This window comes from Corvus kubaryi, unplaced genomic scaffold (assembly GCF_017639235.1).
Source record: "Corvus kubaryi isolate FWS band 111438036 unplaced genomic scaffold, C.kubaryi_AGA036_p1.0 37328, whole genome shotgun sequence".
NCBI classification, from domain to species: Eukaryota; Metazoa; Chordata; class Aves; order Passeriformes; family Corvidae; genus Corvus; species Corvus kubaryi.
In genome coordinates, this window is record NW_024581106.1 from 1,282,026 (window position 1) to 1,302,827 (window position 20,802).

The window sequence follows — 20,802 nt, forward strand, 5'->3', positions numbered from 1 at the left end:
ACTCGTTATAAAAAATGCACTGAGCTGATTTGGATCTGCAGGGAAGAAATCTTCCTCATTTTTTACTAGTCAATTCTTTGATAACAGCTGAAGCAATCAGGAACTCTCTTACCTGCCTGGCTCATGTTGTCATTTGTTACCCCGCCTTCACATTTAATGAGTCCATATATTGATTCCTAAACTACTGGAGATGATTGAGCTTATATGTTTTTGCAACAATAAAACAGTCTGATCTGAGTTTGCCGATGGAGACAGAAACAGATATGCTAAGCATAGAGAAGTTTAACTTACAAGGCAGCCTTACATTTATTTCGTACTCTAACAACTGTAATAATTGGGTTAGTCCATAATAACATTTGCTTCTTGTATTTCCACCTATATCTCCCATAAAATATGACCTAGCAGGCAAAAATCTTTAAATACTTTCTAGATGGGGTATGTAGAAAGTCTGTGGGTCCTGCCAGGCATAAAATGGGGAACCAGCACAAGGCTTTTGACTGACACTAGTCTGAGAACTGGTGGGAGAAAGAGGGTTAGACTGCAGAGCTTCAAAGAGCTCCATAGTGAAAACTTTGTTCTCTAGAAGACTTTGAAACTTGAAACTGCAGTGATGGTTCAGAGGGCCTAAGTCTTGGTGTGTCAAAATCTATTGCCTGTTTGGTACCAGATTATTACCATAAAGAGCAACTTTAGGATGCTATGGTGGCCTTTAGAATGCCATGTCACACGTAGATACTAGTACATAATCCTCAGTCACATAACCTCAAGATTATACACGATTTTTAGCCTAATTAGGTAATTTTTAGAATTTTCATATATGTGTTGATTTTTTGGATCTGAAAAATGGACAAAGATCTAGATGAGTTTCCTCTTCTTGAGTTTTGACATTTCCTCTCCTGTGCCTAGTAGACAGTTTTCAGTAGATGTGGTTTTGATATTTACACTACTTTTTGGAATTTTTTCACTTCTACTTTCCAGGAAACTCATGAAATTTAGGTGAATCTATGAAAGTATACTTCATAAAGAAGTGAAGTATAAAAAAGATGTCTGAATTCTAGGCTGAGCTAATATCTTTTAAATGCTTGGATCATGAACTAGTAACCACATATATTTCATATATATGATATGATAGAATATGATATTATTTTTTATGTCACAAGCTTCCAACTAATATAGCTGCATCAATATATCTCTATAATAAAACAAAAAATCAACAGCAAACACACATTTAGAGTTCAGTAACCTTAAATTAATACAGTAATTAATTATTCATGTCTCTGTAAAATCAGAATGATATTTGGGGGGGTGGTGGTGTTGTTTCAGATGCAGGATAAAAACCGTCACCTCCTTGGGCAGAGGACCATGACCCAATGGCTGGAAACTCATTATAGGAAAACACAAACATAAGTAATCTAAAACTATTTTCATAGTAAAAACCAGTAATAACTCTTGCTGTGAAAACAGCACTTTTCTCCCTTAACAATGTTAAGTGGTCTTTAACGATTCCCTCTGAGCAAGAAACCACTGATGCATTTTGGTTTCCCCATATTTCCTTAACTTATTGGATAAATACATCTCTATTTGCTGTATGGGGTTGTTCTTTAATTTTTACAGTAACTGTGATCTTCAAATTTTGATTCTGGATTGAACTCGCTTGGTCAAATTACAATGCCATGTGTTTCATAAATTGCATTTGTAGCTGTTAGCCTCAGCAGTTTGCTTCTCAGCAGTCATGGAGCTGTGTATTTTTAAAAATGTAATAAACACCATCCACACAAACTCTAGATGATGTTTGCAGTAAAAGCATTTTCAAAGCACTCTGGCCCAGCTACTGGATTTTACTGGAGTGAAATGTACTTTTACTCTTCTTCCTAATGCTTTCCCCTCCTGGCACATAAGATACCAAGATATTTATAGTTACCCTCCATTCTTTCACTTCCGATGTTATTTCTCTGTGTTAAGAAAATAAACTAAGTCATCTATGCATACCTATGTATACCTTTAGTCCTCAAGGTTTATTTAATTTCAGTCTGCAAAAGCAGTGATTTTTAGGTTTAAAAAATAACTTTCTTAAACAATACATAGGGCATCTTGATGGATCTTCTTTCATCACATTTGTGAAGATAGCCGCCCATTAAATCATGCAATATTACACTTTCCATATCACCTAAAAAAGCAAGTTATAGGAGAAAGAGAGTAGTGACCACGGACCTACCTTGCAGAGCTGTTTTCTCTAATCAGCACATAACCACAAAACTCTGTGAAGGTTCATCTGGCATTTTCAAAGACGTAATCATTTCTTTTCCTGCCTGGCTACAACCAATATTCTATTATGGCCTTTACTTTACCAAAACACTCCCCAGTTTCACAGCAATACACCCCAGCATTTAATTAGATCTTTGTTGCACTTTGTGCTCACCATGGTACCATGAAAAAACAGTTGTTCTAATGAATTGCTTTTCCCTTTTAGTGAATATATTCAAATATTTATCAACCCTCTGCAATAAATGTGTCCAATGAGCCTTTGGAATCAACCCACACAAAAAAACTGAGTATCTGCCCATGGCAATTGTCCCCATCTTCTGACTGCCCATCAGTTTATCAATTTCATTTGTCTTCCTGGCTAGTTTTGTCCGGGTCACTCCCTTCCTCATTCGGACTAAAGTAACTGAGGAAATCAGAGGGAAGCATACTCATATGCAAACTCTCCTTTAGGGCCACTTTAGGCTTCTATCAAACACCTTTAACTCCAGATAATCCTGCTTCAATCATATGTTATCACAAGACAACAGGAAAAGGATTTCATGTGCAACAGTATCATCTCTGAAGGTCCAAGATATTGCCCAGGTGATATAACAACACTGAAGTTTTATGTATGCTGCTACTTTCAAGCACATTTATTACACTTAAAAAATAATAGCGTTTTGTTTTTATATATTGCTTCATAGTAACTGTATGTTCATGTCAAAGTTGATCAAAATTTCTCCATACCCTGAAAGCGTTTTGAAACCAGCTAGTGCCAACTGCGTTGGTTAATTTATGCACTGATATTCACATCAAGTGGAACAAGACCATGTATTCTCTCTTCCTCAGCCATAATTTTAAAATGTTATTTCTTGTACACTGATCTTTTCCAAGAGCCAAACTCCCTGAAAAACTCAGCCACCTAAAAAATAATGCCCTGTCATGTTTTCAACTAATACTAAAGATCTGTGTAAAAAAGCATCTCATCAGAGTTTCTGCTCCTTTGCCTCAATTATAAAACAGGAGTGCTGGAAGGCTCCCACAGAGAACAGACTGAAAATCAACACTAGACCTGGCACTACTGTGTTGCTGTGATCCCAGAGGAGAGGCAGGTAGACATCTGGAAGAGGAATGCCTACTTTAATCTTCCTAATGCATCTTTTTTTCTATGAACGTGCTATGTTATACCCCATACACTATTTAAAACTTGGGTTACCCAATAGCCCCTTAAATGCTATTGTTACACTGTGAAAAAGAGGATAAAGATTTCACCAGTGTCAGTTACGTGGCAGCTATTGCATTAATCTTCACTGTCAGTGTCCCAGCAGCATCAAAAGTGCACCCAGTGAAGTCACTAGCTTAGCCTTTAAGATTCTGAGGGGATTTTGTGTTTCTAAGTGTACTGAGCTCAGCAGAAATGGCAGATAGTGTGATGTTTCTAAAGGTAGTCCCTTTTTCAGACCTGAGTGGTCTGCAGACCACAGGCATTATAGGCCTTATATTCCACAGAACTGGGGTGTTCCAGTTTTTCATATCTCCGATAAGGGAAGGACAAGAGGTCATACACTTTTTATATGGTTTTTATTGGTTGATCTCCATGGGATTGTCCCTCTGTCTTCAACAACTGATTTAGCTTGTGTGCCTTCTTTTTGGTTTTACATTCATATTTATCATGATCTTTGTTTGCAAATGGTTGAAAATCTCTTGATGTCTGGACAAATAAATAAAGATGAACCTTTCTTCTGAATGCAGTTGTAACAAGATATACTTCTTTATGTAATATAGCTACTTGGCAAATAATCTTTCTTTCCATTATTACACCTGGTAATGTAAAATTTAAACTGAATACCACACTATGTTTTTGCTGCCAATACTGTCTACGTAATATAATCCATATTTTTTTTTAGCTATTTTCCTTCAGCATAAGACAGAAACATTTGCACTGTAAGCCATTTGAATATATATATATATTTTAATATTGTTTGTACAGGACTTCTTCAATGCTCTTTGATGGACTTGCACTCCTTTCTATGCTGGTGAATAACAACAGGTTCAACTGTACCTGTGTCCTCTTGAATTTGATGGTCAGGAGAGACAGACAGAAAGACTCTCTGAAAGAAGACAATTCGCTCCCCTGACTGAGGGACTTCCTGCTTTCTCCTTTGGTCCATCAGTCACAGAACTTAAGCACAAAATTCTCTCAGGTGCTCTTGAACTTCATGTGCGGAGTTGATAAAATGCTTCTCAGATGAGAACATTTCAGTCATTTAGAAGTCACTTTTGTCACCAGCAGTAGTATTTTTATCTCAGTAAACCCCATTTACTGATGATGCCACAAGTCACAGCCAAAAGACCAGACAGGGAAACAAATCAAAAAATCTCAACAGGGATTTAGTCTTACTGACCTATACATAATATATGTTTACAGTACTGTGTACAGTACCAAATTATCATACAGTCTTCTCTGACTGAAGGCACTACTTGTGCACTGCTCAGCTTGTTCAGCCATTTGATTTATCTCAGATTATAGAAAGGAAGAGCTCTTCCTCCCTGCAGTAGCCAAAAACCTTCCATACACTCTCACTTTAGCACTTATACATCCATGTCTTATAAGGAAATACTAAAGAGTCGTGGTCTTTCACATACAGAAGACATCCCAAAAAGAGATAACCCAACCTCTCTAAAGAATGGTGCACGTGTCCCCTCCCCATACAGATGACCTTTATTCTGCCTGACTAAATGCAAGCAGCTAAATTACATGCCCAGTCAGCCTAAACTTTTTTATAGACAAGGCAGAGAAAGAGCATTTCCCGACAATGGTTTGTGGTGGTTTTTTGGTGGGTTGAATGACATTTCCAGTAGGTATATGGGAGTACAGGGCACCTGTGCTTCCACTTGGTTACCTCATACTGCTTGGAATTAGGCTGGATGCAGGTCAAATAATCTCCAGTGAGATGGACTGAATCTTCCTTGTGTATATCAATCTCCATACAAAACTTTCAGAAAGTTACAAACAGTTCAAATAATACTTTTAAAAGTGATAAGACCAGGGTAGGATTTTTTCTGTTTATCACATGAGAAAAGTGAGGTTCTACATCATGCATCTCCCAGGCTTAAAAAGGAAAGTAGCATGGTACTTGGCTCACACCATATATTGAAAATTGTACCTCATGCAGAAACCAGAGCACCCTCCTCTAACATGGAATTCTTGCACACTGTGGTTGTATTCCTGTAGAAAAAAACCCCCTGTAAATTGTGAATTCTATAACTAATGTAGCAAGTCTTACACTTGCAGCCCTTTCTCTTTGTTTCAGGATTTCAAATGTATTTAAATCATGGAATCGTAGAATCAGAATATGCTGATTTGGAAGGGATACATCAGGATCATCGAGCCAACTCCTGTACAATAACAACTTTTACTTGTCAAAGTAATTAACATTCCTTGATATCACTGTTATCATCACTTCTGACAAGCAGTACACTCTGTCCATGAACATTCATTTTTATACAAAAGTTTTGAGAACCTCCAGTACCTCAATGTAAGATCACAGTGCTTGGACTGGGACCTTCATAGCCTAAGTGGACTGATAACACAGTATCTGCATTAGAGATGCCTAGTGCTCTTTATAGCTCTCCTTTTTTACTTCCTTTCCTTTACTATTACTATAAAAGACCAAATCCATCGTTGGTATAGCTGCTCTGAAGCCAGTGAAGTTACTTCAGGGATGAATGTGACCCATTTTATGCTTTTCAAGAACCTAAATAACAATAAATGTCATATCCCCGTCACAGCTCTAATGCTGTTCAGAGGACAGATGTACAATACATCTTTGTCTTCTTCCTGCTCGTAACGAACAGTGTAGGTCATCTGCATCATTAACATTTGCAGCTGATGCATTTGTGTAGTCTGTATACACTTCTTGGAACTGCACAGACTTTCTCATTGTTTTCAGAACCTTGATTTTTTTGTAGTATTATCATCATCCAAATGTATTTAAGGATGAAACTATTAGAAACACAATTGGTGAATTAATGTCATGAGGACTGCTGCTGGCAGCTCATCAATTTTTGATATGCCACTCAGACAAATGAAACATAAGCCACCCAGAACAAGGGGACCTTTTGACACTTCAAAGGAAACCCCTATGGGTGGTTTCCTCTTGAAGCTGCACTAAACTGGCTCAATCTCCTCAGCTGGAAGCTGCCAATGTCTCATTAACCCCTAAACAGGCCCTGCATGAGCTTTTCTTTTCAGCTATAATTATGCCATGCACTCCTGTTATGCTGTACTGAATTGCAACACTGTCACCAGCACATTATAAACATCCACCCTAACTGAAAAGCAGATTAGACTCGTGTTAATTAGTGAAAAAGCCCACCCACTTGCATGCATTATGATTGCCTCTTAAATACTGAGGATGTTGAAATCCCTCAGAAAGACAAGGCAGACTTAATTGCAATAACCTGCAAATTAAGTTTAATTTACTTTAAATTTACCGGTTTAGCAGGCTCATTTGATGGTGTTAATGTTCTAGCAAATTAATTATCTGAATTAGTCATGCCTGGTGGAGTTTTGCAGCAGAATACATTGTACAGTGGCCTATTAATAACAGACAAACAGGACAAGATTAATGAGAAGCTTATGCTAAAGTTTTTTTTTTTAAAAACGAGGATCTTTCATGATTTCAAATATAATCACCCAAGTGCAAATACAGACACAGAATATAAACAAACTGAAATTTATTACACTCTATGGCATGCCATCTAGGAGAAACAGTAAAACATTACCGGTGAAATATTTGATAGAAAGAAGCTTCTTCTATGCACTCAAGTAGATCACTTCTCACAGCAAACCATTTCCCATTATCTGGTATCTCTCTATGAGACTTCAAATACGTAAGTGCTTTCAAGAGTACTTGTACTATAGAGAGAGAGCTGATAAATAAATTAGAAATAACATCTCATACGTTAATTCCATAGTCCACTTTGTGGCTTATGAGGCAGTAGAATTGCTTTTTTGTATTCCATTGCTAACCACTGTCTGCTCCAGTTAAAAAAAAAAAGAAGAAGAAAAAAATAAAAAGAAAAATATCCTCCCCAGAGATATAGCTGCAAGTAAACTGCAAAAAGCAGCATCCTTACTTGCCTCTGCTCCTTATAAAAATACAAGTTGAAAAAAAAATCTTCTAATAGCCTTTGGAATAACTCTCAAAATAAAGATATAATTGGCTTTGTAAACATTGTCAAAGTACAATCATTCACCCTGCAGAAAGTGTTGTCTGACACTGTGTGAGAAATGAAGATAGCAGTGACAAATATCCTTTTTAGCTGGTCTTGATCATGAAAGTTTAGTCTGCTTATGTGGTAAGTTGCCTCCTCCATTAGGGTCCACAGCCATCCCAAATATAACGAGGTATATTAAATTCAACTCTGTCTCCCTGTGGATGACAGGAAAAGCCTATGGGAGCACAAAAGATAATCCTTGATGAGTGTGAACTGAATGTGATTGAATAGAAAACTCTGTATTATTGATTGGAATGTGTATGTTAAAGCCATCGGTCACAGAGAGTAGCTGTGTCTGTTGGCTTCAAAGGGCTCTCAGGCTGGTGTGCAATGCCCAGTGAAAACACCCAAATTTACATTACTCTTGCACATAGTTTAATGCCTGGAAAATAAAAATGTCACCCCTTGAAAAGAAAGACTGAACGATGCATTCCTTAAAAAACAGATTATCTCATTAAAGAATGAAAGGTCTGGTAAGAGAAAAAAATATGCATAGTTGCTTTATGGGACATATTTTAATTTTTGAGGAAAAAAAATAAAATAAAAAAAATGGTTTCAATATATTTTTGGAATTGTACTGATATATCATGTAGACCCTTTCTGCTTTTCTTATTTCTTCCTCCCCCTCAGATAAAATTACAGTTTGAAGCACTAAATGAAACTGGCACGAAAGCAGCCATTATTAAAACTGGGCTGAAAAATGGGAAAAAAAAAAGGAAAGTAATTCTGCTTTAAAAAGCTTGTACAGGAAGGGTTGAGATGACTTTAGTAGGAACCCGTAGGGAATGGAAACTACACAATGAAGGAAATGGATTCCTGTGACACATAAACAAAAGGCAAATGACTAATATATTTACATATAACATGTGGTGTATTCATTGCACACCATGGTGACAGAATTGTTTATTTCATTTATAATTTATACAGCAAAACCTTATTATATGTGTAACTAATTTGCCTGATGATAATATGCAGGAGGAGATTAGGTTTCATTACATTCTGTCATTAAGAACAAAAGATTTTCATTCGTTGGTTAATTTTTTCCTAGTGCCCATCCCACTGAACACCCATATATATGGGTACATTTCTCTTAAATCATTATGATGCTGAGCTAAGTAGAAAGCAGCAACAAACTTCTGAAAAAAAGACCTCTACAAAATCCCTCACACACAAATCCACTTTAAACACTCTTTGCTTCTGGAAATTCTTATGGTATCAGTAATGACAATATACAAAGAACCTTTCACAGGTTGATGTCTATGTACCAAAAAAAGAAATAGAATAAATATAGGCTCCAGAAGAGCTTTTCTCTGTGAGAGGGGGAAAAAATAATCAAACATTTTACCAGAAGCAGCATTAGAATATGTGACTAGACAGTTCATCTCAGACTACAGGGAGCGGGTGGGTGGGTAGGCAGTGATGAGGGAATTATCTTGATGTATTTTCCGCTGTGGCACGCAAGACAGTGCAATTCTCTGAAAGGAATTGCTAGCACCAAGCCAGTAATTCCCCTCTGTGGTATTACAGAGTGTGTGTGTTACAACGAGAGAAGGGAGTGTGGGGGAGAGAAACCTGCAAAGTGCTGTACGTTTCCAACACTGTGAAGCATGTATGACCTTGAATTAATACAAAATACGCTTATCAAAACATGAATGCTGTGCCAGAAGCATGCATACATGTACACATGTTGAATTTATATCTTGGTTACCTTTCAGAGAACAAAACCCAACCCTAATAGATTTGTTAGGCTGTGTAGTTGCTTAACCCTTTGCAAGTCTAGTTTGCATTGTACAGTGAAATCAGCCTATTGCAGAAAAGGAGAAAGATGCTTTCAAACAATAGGGGATATTTTCCTTTTTGACTCAGAGCTCTAAAACACCTTTTAAAACAGCAGGTCATACCATTTCAGTCTAAAAATCTGTTCAAAGATGTCATAGTTTCTAAAGCATGCGCTAATACAAGAACTTTGTTTGTATAAAGTGAGACTCAGAGTTGCGGGTGTACATAAAAAAATGAAATTTTTGCAACCTAAATTAATGTACTGCAAAAATATGTCCTCGTGGACACCCTGCCAGTCATCAGAGCCATTGTTTGTTGACCATGAATACAGACAAGTCTGAAAGTTTAGGGAGCAGTTGAAAAAGTGCATCTCAGCAAGCAGAGAGTGAGCAGGTATTGGACACTGGCTGTTTTCAGGAAGAATAGCATGACTATGCAACAGTATAATCTGGGGACCGGCCAGCTGGGCAGCAGTTTTGCAGAGAAAGACTGCAAAGGCTGGTGTTCTGGTGGACACAAAGTTGACCATGAACCAGCAAAATCCACTTGTAGGAAAGATGGGCAACAGCCTCCCAGGCTGCTTCAGGAAGAGTGTTGCCAAGAGGTGCTCCTTCTCTGCTCATCAGTGGTGATGTACATCTGGGGTGCTGGGTCTCGCTCTGGGCATCCCAGCACAATGGAGGCATGGACATACTGGAGTGAGTCCAGCAGTGGGCCGTGCAGTGACTAAGGGACAGCAATTTCCATACTAGGAGAGGCTGAGAGAGTTCTGGGCTGTTCAGCTTGCGGAAGAAAATGGCTTCAGGAGGATCTGGTGAGAGGAAGCAAAGAAGACGGAGCCAGACTCTTTTCAGTGGTGCCTACTGACAAGATAAGAGGCAATAGCCTCAAAATGAAACACAGAAGTTTCCATTTAACCTTAAGGGACAATCAGATTGTCCACTGAGGTTGTGGAGTCACCATTTCTCAAGATGTCAAAAACAGAAACGTGTTCCTGGGCAACCTTCCTTCCTTGAGATGGGGTGAGTTGGACCAGGTGGTCTCCAAAGGTTCCTTCTGACCTCAATGATTCTGTAGTTTTGTGGCTCTGTGATCTCTTCTGCACTGAGCTGCAACAGGGAGGACTGTATCCCTGAACCCACTCTTGCTCCACAGCACAACTTCCCTTAGATTCTCACACAGCAGAAAAATGAAGAACCATCAAGGAGATTTGTTGTTTGTCAAAGTAGAACAAAGAGTGAAGGCATTAAAGAGGGCTATCAGAAACATCCAGCTGAGATATTTAAGAGTATCAGGTTGTGTGACTTTGTGCTATGAAAGGTTTGTTTTCTCTCTTTTCATTGCCACTACAGTTTAACACCTGTACTGGAAATCATGTAAAATAAGATATTCCCAGGGAAAATCTGACTTCAGTGTGTGTTCTCCAAAATATCTAACGAAATGAAACTTCAGCACAAGCCAAAGTAAAGTGTTGAATATGTTTCCTTAAAAAATTTTAATCTATTTATCTAATTTTAGTATATCAGCTGCCATTGAAACTAAGCAGATAGAAATGGAAGAAATGAATGAAACTGGTTTTGTCCTAGATTTTCTTCAAAGCTTAGTCCCCAATAAGGCAACACTCCCATCACTTTGTAAAGGACCCATGCTATTAGCTTGACCACAGAAATATGCTAAAGTGGCAATGTGACTGCTGGTTCCAATGGCTTGAGCCTGAAGTATAAGCCTGAACATAGACGATGAGAGTTCAAACACACTTGCAAAACCTGTATATGTGTAGCCTATGCAGGAGATGAGCACTGGCCCTTGTGACCTTGTGAGAGAGCAGTGGTGACTATTCAGGAGGAATATCAAGGGGTGGGTGAGCCTTAGCTGAATTTTGGAGGCTATTTTCTTGCGTGGATAAAATATGCTTGAGTATTCAGATTGTAGTCTTCAACTGCAGTTGAATAAGACCCTATACGTGTTAAGACTGTTTCAATACCGTGCAGCATGTGCAATTTATTAACAATCCATTCACAATTCTAATACTCAATGAGAGTAAATGTTGGCTGGAACATGATAGGGTTATGCAGGACTGTTACTTCTGCAGATTTATATGGGATGAAAAAACCTAAAGATTTGCAAAAGACAGGCTTCTTCTGCCAGAGAAATGGAACCTATGCGGTATTAAGAAAAGAAGGACTTAAGGACATCACATCAGATCTTGTTTAGTGTTCTAAGATAGAAGCCTGGGTTTCCTGCTTGGATTATAGAATGAAGGTTCTTCCAGGAGATGCTTCAGAGCACCTAATTGTGACTATATAGGTCAAACACACCTGAAGCGAAATACCTAAAGGCAACATTAACATGCCATCTGCTGTTTTAGATGGGACTATAAAAACTTGTCTAAGAAGCAATATAAGACTATACATGTAGACAGTGAAATTAGACTATTTTATCCATTGTTACCATTTTTACTGTGTCAGAAGATGAGGAAGTCACAAATTTTGAAAAAATATTTTTTCTAACATTTTAGAATAAACTGCATGGACAATATTTTTGATGCCATACCAGCAGATGACTGATTCTTCCCTTCTTGCATTCAACTGCATAAGAAAACATTAGCAATATCAATGTTTCTGTGACTGTGAAGGTCTTCTCCACATTTTATTCCATTGCCCTAAACACCAGGGAAATGTACACTAAAGTCCTACCATGACTGCAATCTACTCATGAGCTACTGCATTTTAGTTTGTGTGTTTCAGGCTAATAACCACTTCAACTAAAAGGAGGACCAAGTCCAAAGCATGTCAAATAAAAGGAAACAAACAGACAAAAGAACCCAACAGAAAAGAATGAGAGGAACCATAGCAGACTGCTTGAATGAAATCCACATGTGGACAGATTCTTCCTATGTAAATTTATGTGCCTTACTGATAAGTTTGATCTAAGCAGCCTTAGGTACCCACTGTAATTATTAGAAAAGAGGTCAAGGTGGAAAATCTACATTCGACTTCAGAGGGTGGTTTGATAAAAGGTGATTTGATCTCTGGGAAGGTTTGTTGCTATTCAAGGATTTTCTGTGTATCTTGGTCGACCCAGCCGGGCACTCAGAGTTATCTGGAATTAATATAAAGTTTGACTGCACTTTTTGAAAAGCAGGAATATGCAACAGTAATTAATTATCCTGCCTGATGACATTGTTAGTTACAAATTTTAGAAGTTAGCTGCAAGTTTTTTCAGGTTACACATAATCTTCTAAACGCAAGTCTCAGGTTGTCTCACACAGACCGAAAAAGACCCCATGCATTTTTCAGTTTTTTAAACACCTCTCTTTGTAGATAAACTCTATAAATAAAGATGTCTCTAGAAAGATAGTCTTTTGATTAGTCAAACTTAGCACCTTCTGTTTCCTCCTGGTCCTTCTCCAGTGGACAGTGTCCTCCATACTATGATATTGATACCTTCAGTATCCCAATTCAATTGTGTGCCAGGGACTCAGTGGGGTTTAGCTGTCCCTACCTTGTAGATCCTTGAAGTGCTACTCAACCAACATGTGAAAAACTTGCACACTCTCATCTTGGCAGTAGCAAAAAAAGTGCTTTATACTATGCCCTGGTCCCACTATTGCAATGGTTCAGGAATTAATTCTACATCTGAGGTATTGTGCTCATTATGAAGATGCTGAGCTCTAAGTAGCAGTCTCTGAAGAATGAGACATAGGAACATGAGGAACACCAGCTTTCTAGAGTTGGTTCTGAGTAGCCACATCCAAAACAACAGAAAACTGTTAAATGCTTGTTTTCGCTGCCTGCATGCCTCCTTTCCCCCTCTCTCTGTAGCCGCTAGAGCTGTACATGTATGAACTGCACTGTTGATGGTGTCATGGTATCATACCCATGAGGCTGCACGAGAAGAGTCGGGTATTTTTTGTTCACTGAGTTCACCTGAATTCCTTGGCTGTGGTAGATCAGCATAGCTCAGGTGGCTTCAACAGAGCTCTTCTGCTTTAAATCAGTATATAATGTCTCTATTTACTTAGTCTCTGATGGAAATATTTGAAACAAACTACAGAAGTTATCCCTTTTTCTGTCCATCATCACTGATTTAGAAATGATGCAACCCGCACGAAATAGTAGGGTTTTTAGTTGTAGTATGTGTCCTTACTTCATTAAGTCTGTGGCCATGTAAAAATTATCCTAGTCATTGGAGCTCCAAGCTAAAAGAAAAGAACATAAAATACAAAATATTTGGGATTCAGAAGCCGCATCTGATTTGTACTGGGTGTAGATGGCAAGGGCAACCCACCACAGGGCACAGCTGAACCCCTCAGCCACAGTGGGGCACCTCAGGGAAAATCTTTTTAAAAGGTGGAAAACACTCCACACAGGCAGAGAAAGAGGGAAATAAGGGGGAAATAGCAGTGCAAACACTTGGATTTTTTTCTCAGTCAGAGGAGTAGGAGGAGGATGAAGTGCTCCAGCTTTCACAGCAAATATTTCCCTGCAGCCTGTGTCAAAAACACCAGAACAGCTACTTCCCTCCTAGAGCAGTGGAGAACCCTATGCTGGAGCAGGTGAATATTTCTTCAAGGAACTGGGACCTGTGGAAGAGCTCACATAGAGAATCAAGTTTATCCCAAAGGAATGCAGCCCTTGTGGAGCCCATGCTGGAGCAGACCTTGAAGGAATGTAACCCACAGAGAGGACACATGCAGGAGAAAGCGAAAAGCATATGGAGGAAGGAGTAGAAGAGAGGAGCTGTTATGGACTGGTTTCATCCCTCATTCCCACTCAGTGGGGGGGGTGGAGGAGCTGGGAACAAGGGAGTAAAACCGAGTGTGAGAAAAAAGGGAGTGGAAGAGAGGTGGTGTATTACTTTTTGGCTTTGTTCCTCACTACCCAGATCTATTTTAAATGTCTAGAAATTAATTTTCCCAAAGCCAAATGTGTTTTGCTCATGATTATAATTGGTAACTCTTCTGACTGTATTTATCTCAACCCACAAGCTTTTTCATCCTGTTTTCTCCCTTTGCCCTGTTTGGGAGAGGTAGTGAGTGAGCAGCTTGGTGGGAATTTGAACCTTATCCAAGGTTAACTCATGGTGCTACTCTGCTGTAAGACATAATGTCTTGGGGTGACTTTATGATGTGTATCCCCTATCTCTGCTCTATGCCACGAAACTAATTTTGTGGCTTTCTGTGCCTTTAAACTGAGCCTGAGAGGGGAGAGAGGAAAAAAACCCAGCAAAACTTTCAAAGCAGTTTACAGTTTGTTTTCAAGGACACAGATACACAGACTTCTCTGCGTTTTGCTTTCTGCGGTAGAGAGCGGAGGAAGCATTGCTTGCTTTCCAGCCAGCTTTCAGCCTTTTTTCTCTGGAGAGAGACGGAGAGTTGAACTTTTGTTTTCCTGGGACTTCAGGTTTTTTTCCCTTTTTCTCTGCTGGACGGTTTCAACATCAGAATACATCAGGAGGACTTTCCACCGAGGCCTTGGCCCTGGAGGAGGGCCCACGACGACCCAGCTCCAAGGAGGGAGAGAGAGAGAGATCTACAGAAGGACTCTGAAATTTTCCCAGGTTTCTCTCAGCAATGCGAGAGGTTTTATTATTTAGCATCATTATCCTTTTCCTTTGTGGTTTCTAAATAAATAGTTTTTATCTCTTTCACTTTCCTTCGAGGAAAATTTCTTTTTTCCCCTAACCTGGTGGGGGGAGGTGGTTGTAACCTGCCTTCTATCAGAGGATATATTTCCAAATTTCTCCAAACCGGCACACATATTTAACAACTTGCTTTTCTGTTATGTGGTCTCTAAGTCTCCCTAATTCAAAGTTTTACATTGAAATAACACTGAACCATTTCTATTTGTTTATTTATCTACTTACTTTTGATGGACAGTGAATTTGTTGAAAAATTCCCTTTGGGGAGAGCTTGAAGTATTAAAAAATCTGGGTCAAGTTTATGGTTTCAGAAGAGAAAAAAGGATTACATTTTGATAATGTTTAAAAATGCTATTTTGATACTTTGAAAACAAATATTTGATCTTTTTGGTTTGAAATTTTTCATTTTACTTAAAAATTGACTTTCAATTTCAAAAAAAACAAGCAAATATTTATATCCTCTCCAGTGCCATTGTACATCCTAAAATACCTCTGTTTGTTTATGCTGAAGAAAATTTTGAAGTTTAATCTAGATTAATCTTGAATTGGTTTTTTCCCATCTAAAACTGGGAAATTAAATATTCCTTTTGTCATGTTATGGGCGGTATTTTGTTTTGTTTTGTTTTGTTTTTCCCCAAATTCCACTTTCAATACAGGTATCAACCCAAGGTATCTTTCATCCACTTTGTTTTGGGACAGTTCTCAAATGTAGCACTGATTATAGCTTCTTTCCATACTCTCATAGATGCTAATCTTAGCTCCCTGTACATTTCACTTTTAAAAAAATTTTGAGAAATAATTTATTTGCAGACTCCCTGCTTCAAATTTCCAGCTCTTTTTAATGATCATATGTCTACTCTGGCACTAGTCATTGACTGGTAACTGCAATCTCTAACTTAGATGATGTAATGGGAAAATATTTGCAATAAATCTGACGTTGTGTATTTTACAAGTGATTTGACTGCTATTTTCTTGAAACTTAAAAAATCCTAATGTCCTATCTTCATGTGGCAGCATGAGAATTCAATTTACATTTCAAAAGAAAAAAACGTCAACCTTAGCTATAAAGTTTATGAAGAAAATCTCAAAAATTAAAAGTAAATTACCTCTATCTTCTGCAAATTATTCTTTTAAATCTCAAAACTGTAGTTCAATCTTACTTTATTCTTAATTCTTTATTCTCTTGGTCTAACAAGTATTGTCTTGCCAAGGGTTCATGAATATTCTAAGTTTATGGGAAAACATTATGTATCTTTGTTTTCTTTTCAGTTTAACTTCTTTTATATTATATTATTGCCCACCTGGCATATAAATGCCTGTGTACCAGAGAAGCTAAGGAAGTTTCCTTACACAGATATAGCATAACTGTGAAAGTGGCAACAGTCTTTTTCCAGGCTCATGTTCTCTGCTCAGTCCATGCAGCAATTTTGGCCCATGGTGAAACCACAGCAAGAGAAGCATGATCAGCAAATGTCACCCACATAGCAGAGACCTGGGGCAAGCTAATCCAAAGAGGTCGTTAGTCTCAGTGGCTGTACTCTACACTGCTGAGTAAATACACCACCCTCTTCTCTGGCCAGGTAAGGCTTCTCCATTTCTCTACAAACTATGGACTGTAACTTCATGTGAGTGAGGTAGAAAAAGGTGCAAACTGAATTCTTCAATAGCCATGATAAAAGTAGTTTTGGTACTTGGAATGGAGTATCAGGAGATCAGTCCCGATCTGGCATTGACCTCTTCTATGGAGGCTGAACTTTTCTGAAAGCTTTTTCTTTAGATGTTTCTTTCTTTACCGCTAACGAAGGGGGATGGTCTCTAACGCAAAATTCCTCCTGTAAGGCAGCATCAAGGACCGAACAGGTCAAACATTCACTTTTAAGTGATTTATGCATCGGACATATGCCTATTGCAAGGTATGTCGAGCACTAAAATCTCTGTATGCTTCCTATTGCGCAAGAATAGTGACTTCGGATGTGAAAACATGAACTTTAAATAAGTGTGTACAAGTTATATCTACTCCAAACCAGAAAATGTGCAAGTGGTGAAAATAGAGGCAGATAAATATTCAGGCTACATTATATATTGGATTGCATTATATATTGACAAATGGATAAAAGAGAACTGGCTGTCCTGGGGGTTCCTAATGAGATATGGACTCCTTTACTTTTAGGTCACCCTTGTGAATCCCAGCAAGGTCAGGAACTAACAAAATGTGGCCTGAATTGGCGATGGCAGTCCAGTTCCTTACTGCCAGATGTTCAGATAATAAAAGAAGCTACAGTGACTGGCAACATACTATAGCCTTGTCAGAGAATCCAAATTAGCTTCCTCACCAGCTACTGAAAGGCCATGGAAAAGTAAGTCCTTCAAAAGCTGGTCTGAAACATGTCGTGAGGAAGTTCCTGAACAGCTTCTTGTGCTATATCCCTTCTGCAGATGCACAAAGGACTCCACTTTCTACAGCTATCAAATCAAAACTAAATTAATTTCCACTGCAGATTTAAAACAAGAACATACACCAGTTTGTGCTAACACTGACCATAAAAGGGAATAAGCAGCTAATGCATCACTCCTTTCACCTGGGATTTGTTGTTCATCATAATTCAGTATGTAATGGTAAACCAACACCTCACTATTCAGAGGTTATTTTCTGTGATATTGCCTGAATATCAGAGGTTCCTTCCAGTGGACTAATCAGCCCTCTTTATTAGATGCGACTGTATATTCATGATCCTGTTGGGATAGATAGAGTCTCTATAGTTTGATAATAAAAATATGTGCTAATGGGTCTCCTTGCTCTTGATTTCTTACATGAAGAAAGAGGAAGAGTGGGCATTATTTACCCACAGGTAAAGTAAAAACTATAAAGGTAAAAGGCCTTTCCATGCAATATACTGCTCAAATGTAATAATCCCTGAGATGCTTATTTTAGTAAATGAGTCAGTCACACTGAGCCAAGGAAGGGAGCCATCTATTACTGTGCTATAAATGTTAAAGACCCTATTTAGAGCCTTTATCTCTGGAAGAAACAAAGCCGTTTTTGCTGATATTTCTACAACATCAATAATGGTACCTCACTAAGTTGTGAGTAGATGTTACAATTGCAGTTTGCCCAATTCTTTTTCACTGGTCATCAGGGAAATTCATCTAAAGCAACCAAAAAAACATAGATATGTTTGCATCATATTAATAAGAAGAGAAAGCAAGGTAACTGCCAATTGGCAGCGGAGTATGTTTTGGTGGTTTGATAAGGATACTAAAGAGTTTATGATGTGACAGATGTTTCACTACACTATTGTGAAATGAATAGATTATGAGAAGTAATTAGATGTACATTGGAATCAATGCTGTTATCATCGAGGCCTTCGGGCTATGCAATAGATGAGAGTCATGGCAGCAGGTGGTCCAATGGCTCGGAGACAGGAAGACACACCGCAGGAGACTGAGTGACAGGTTTCACAGATCCAGGGGGTGAGAGATCTGAGCTATTGCCTGCATTTGTAATCTTTACTCATGTATAAATAATAACAACTACACTATTGACTTCATATGCTATGTCATACCCTCTGCTACCCCCTACACACACACATACACACACATATACAAACACACACAATCGCACATATATTCTGCAACTTTTCCCCTTGGTTAAAGATATTCTTTTATTTTCATGTGAAAAAAAAGCATTCATCCCTTTGATTCCAGTGCCAACTCAATGTTCTTTGATTAAAACACTTAAACAGAAAACCTGACAACAGCTTTGAATACAGTGCAGTGTGTTGTGTGCCTAGTGCAGAAATGTATATGAGCTTTCCATGAGAGACTTAACAGAAAGTGAGGTTCAAAAGGTACAGTTCTTATTATGCTGCTCTTTTTCAAGCTTTTCCTTATTTTCTTTTCTTTTCCAGCAGGTCCCAAACAAAGAATCATCAGGATCATGCGTGAATTACCTTTGCAAAGGAACTAGCAAGCTGAGTCATGTGGATAGATAACATACAAAATCTGCTGACTCTGGGAAGATTTAGGTCCTGACCCAGAACCTCAGTTGTTACATGTCCCTTGAGCTTCAACCTGGAACTTCTGGGCTCTCCTGCACCAAGTGGAGTGGACAACAATGGAGACCTAAGGTAAGTGTCACTAGCACTCAGCCTCTGATCCCATGAATGGTTCATAGTAACAGGAGGTGGCTCTGGAAAGCCCTTTGGTGCTGCTGCTTGTCAGTCCCTGCCTGCAGGTGTTTGCTGTGAAATCTTTTATTTTATTGTTGAGGAGAATGACACTATGATAAAAGAGAATATTGAGACATTAAAATGTGTATTTCAATATTCTGAGTGTAAACATAAATACCAAGATTTTTCTTTGAGGTGTATGAATATCAATGCAAATATATAGTCATATATGTGATGTGTATTTGGATAAATAATTTGTTCTGTACGAATAACTACCACAGACAGAGATATGTATAATTTAAGGTGGTGAAAGGAAAGAAATCCAATGTTACAGAACAGAATAATAACCACAAGTGTAAACTGATGAACTATGATGGGTCTTGCTAAAGAAAGATATAGGGCAAAACCGTCAAGTGTATATATATGTATGAAGCATGGCAACAAGTATGTTGGTCTAACATTGTAATTTAAGGAGACTTGGCTTAGCTTACAAAAACCCCTAAGAACACCTAATTAAGTGTCTTTACAGTGATAGTTATATTTAGACAGATTGGTCTGGGGAAAACAGAGAGGTTGGGACTCTGTACAAATACAAGACAATATCCTGAGATCAGAAACATATGTTTTCCCTGTGTGAAAGAGTATACAAACAATTATCCACTTATCAACAAATATCTCCTATTGCTCCTGTCTCCCAGAACCATATACAACTGTGCCATTCTACCACCATAGAAGTGAAGAACCTGTCAAACCAATTGAGTCAACTTTTCAGCAAAGTGGCACCTTAGTGGGACTAACAACGTCAAGGAACAAGGTGGAAGTCAGACAGAGCTTGTCTGGGGTGATGGCACTGAAAATCCAAATTCCCTTTTGAAAACCTTAGTCATTGCATGTGCATTACCTGCTAGACTAAGTTACCAATTTAAATGGTGAAACCTCAAGAGGCCCATGCATTGGGCTAGCCAATCTATATCAAAGGAGGTGAGGAAACCTATTGCTTGGTTGATTGAATCTGACTGAGGTTCAATTTTCTGTACTGATAACCTCCTCTTTAATTCTTTTGTTCCTCTTCTCTCCAAATTATCTACACCCTCGGGTACTCTGAAAAAAAATGAGATCTTACCTGGTAATATTCATGCTTTTGTTGGCCTGTCTTCAACCCTGAGAGGGTGTGAGCAGCACCACTAATACCAGTGGTGTACTTAACTGCCCATGTCAGGACTGAACCAGTCCCACTAATTCCAGAATATCAAATTCCTTCCGGGACTTTGCTCAGGAAGAGCTTGGTAACCGTGACCAAGCTTGCACTTGGTGAAATAAATTGCAGTTATTAAACACATTAAAAATAAGTGTATCTTCTTTAAATTGTACAACAATATACACTGCAAAACAGACTGTCCAGAAAGGAAATGCTTTATTCTTCTAAATATGAATTCTAAGATCCTTCTTATTAGTTTAGTATTATGAGGTAGGCAGACAGGCATATGTTCCCATTTTTTGGACTTTCAAGTGTCTTGAGTATTACCAGAAACTACATCCAGTTTCTACCATCAAGGCCACCTGGAGGTAAGTCCTCCTAATCAGATTTCATGGGTCAATGCAATACCCTGAGAGGAAGAAATTCTGAGTGCAGCTCTCTCACTCTTCAAGCAGGAACCAGATCACTGTGGGGCATTGTCTTAAC

At 38.4% G+C, this 20,802-nt stretch overlaps 2 long non-coding RNA genes across 2 annotated transcripts in view; one reads left to right on the forward strand and one right to left on the reverse strand.

The window, feature by feature from the left end:
• LOC121665441 overlaps window positions 1–16,525 on the forward strand; it is a 78,474-nt gene extending 61,949 nt beyond the window's left edge. The window contains exon 3 of the long non-coding RNA XR_006016358.1: window positions 16,363–16,525. This is a non-coding gene — a long non-coding RNA (uncharacterized LOC121665441). The remainder of the gene's footprint in view (window positions 1–16,362) is intronic.
• The window catches only part of LOC121665440, a 180,242-nt gene that overhangs the window by 115,699 nt on the left and 43,741 nt on the right, over window positions 1–20,802 (reverse strand). The gene's annotated exons all lie outside the window — the stretch shown is intronic.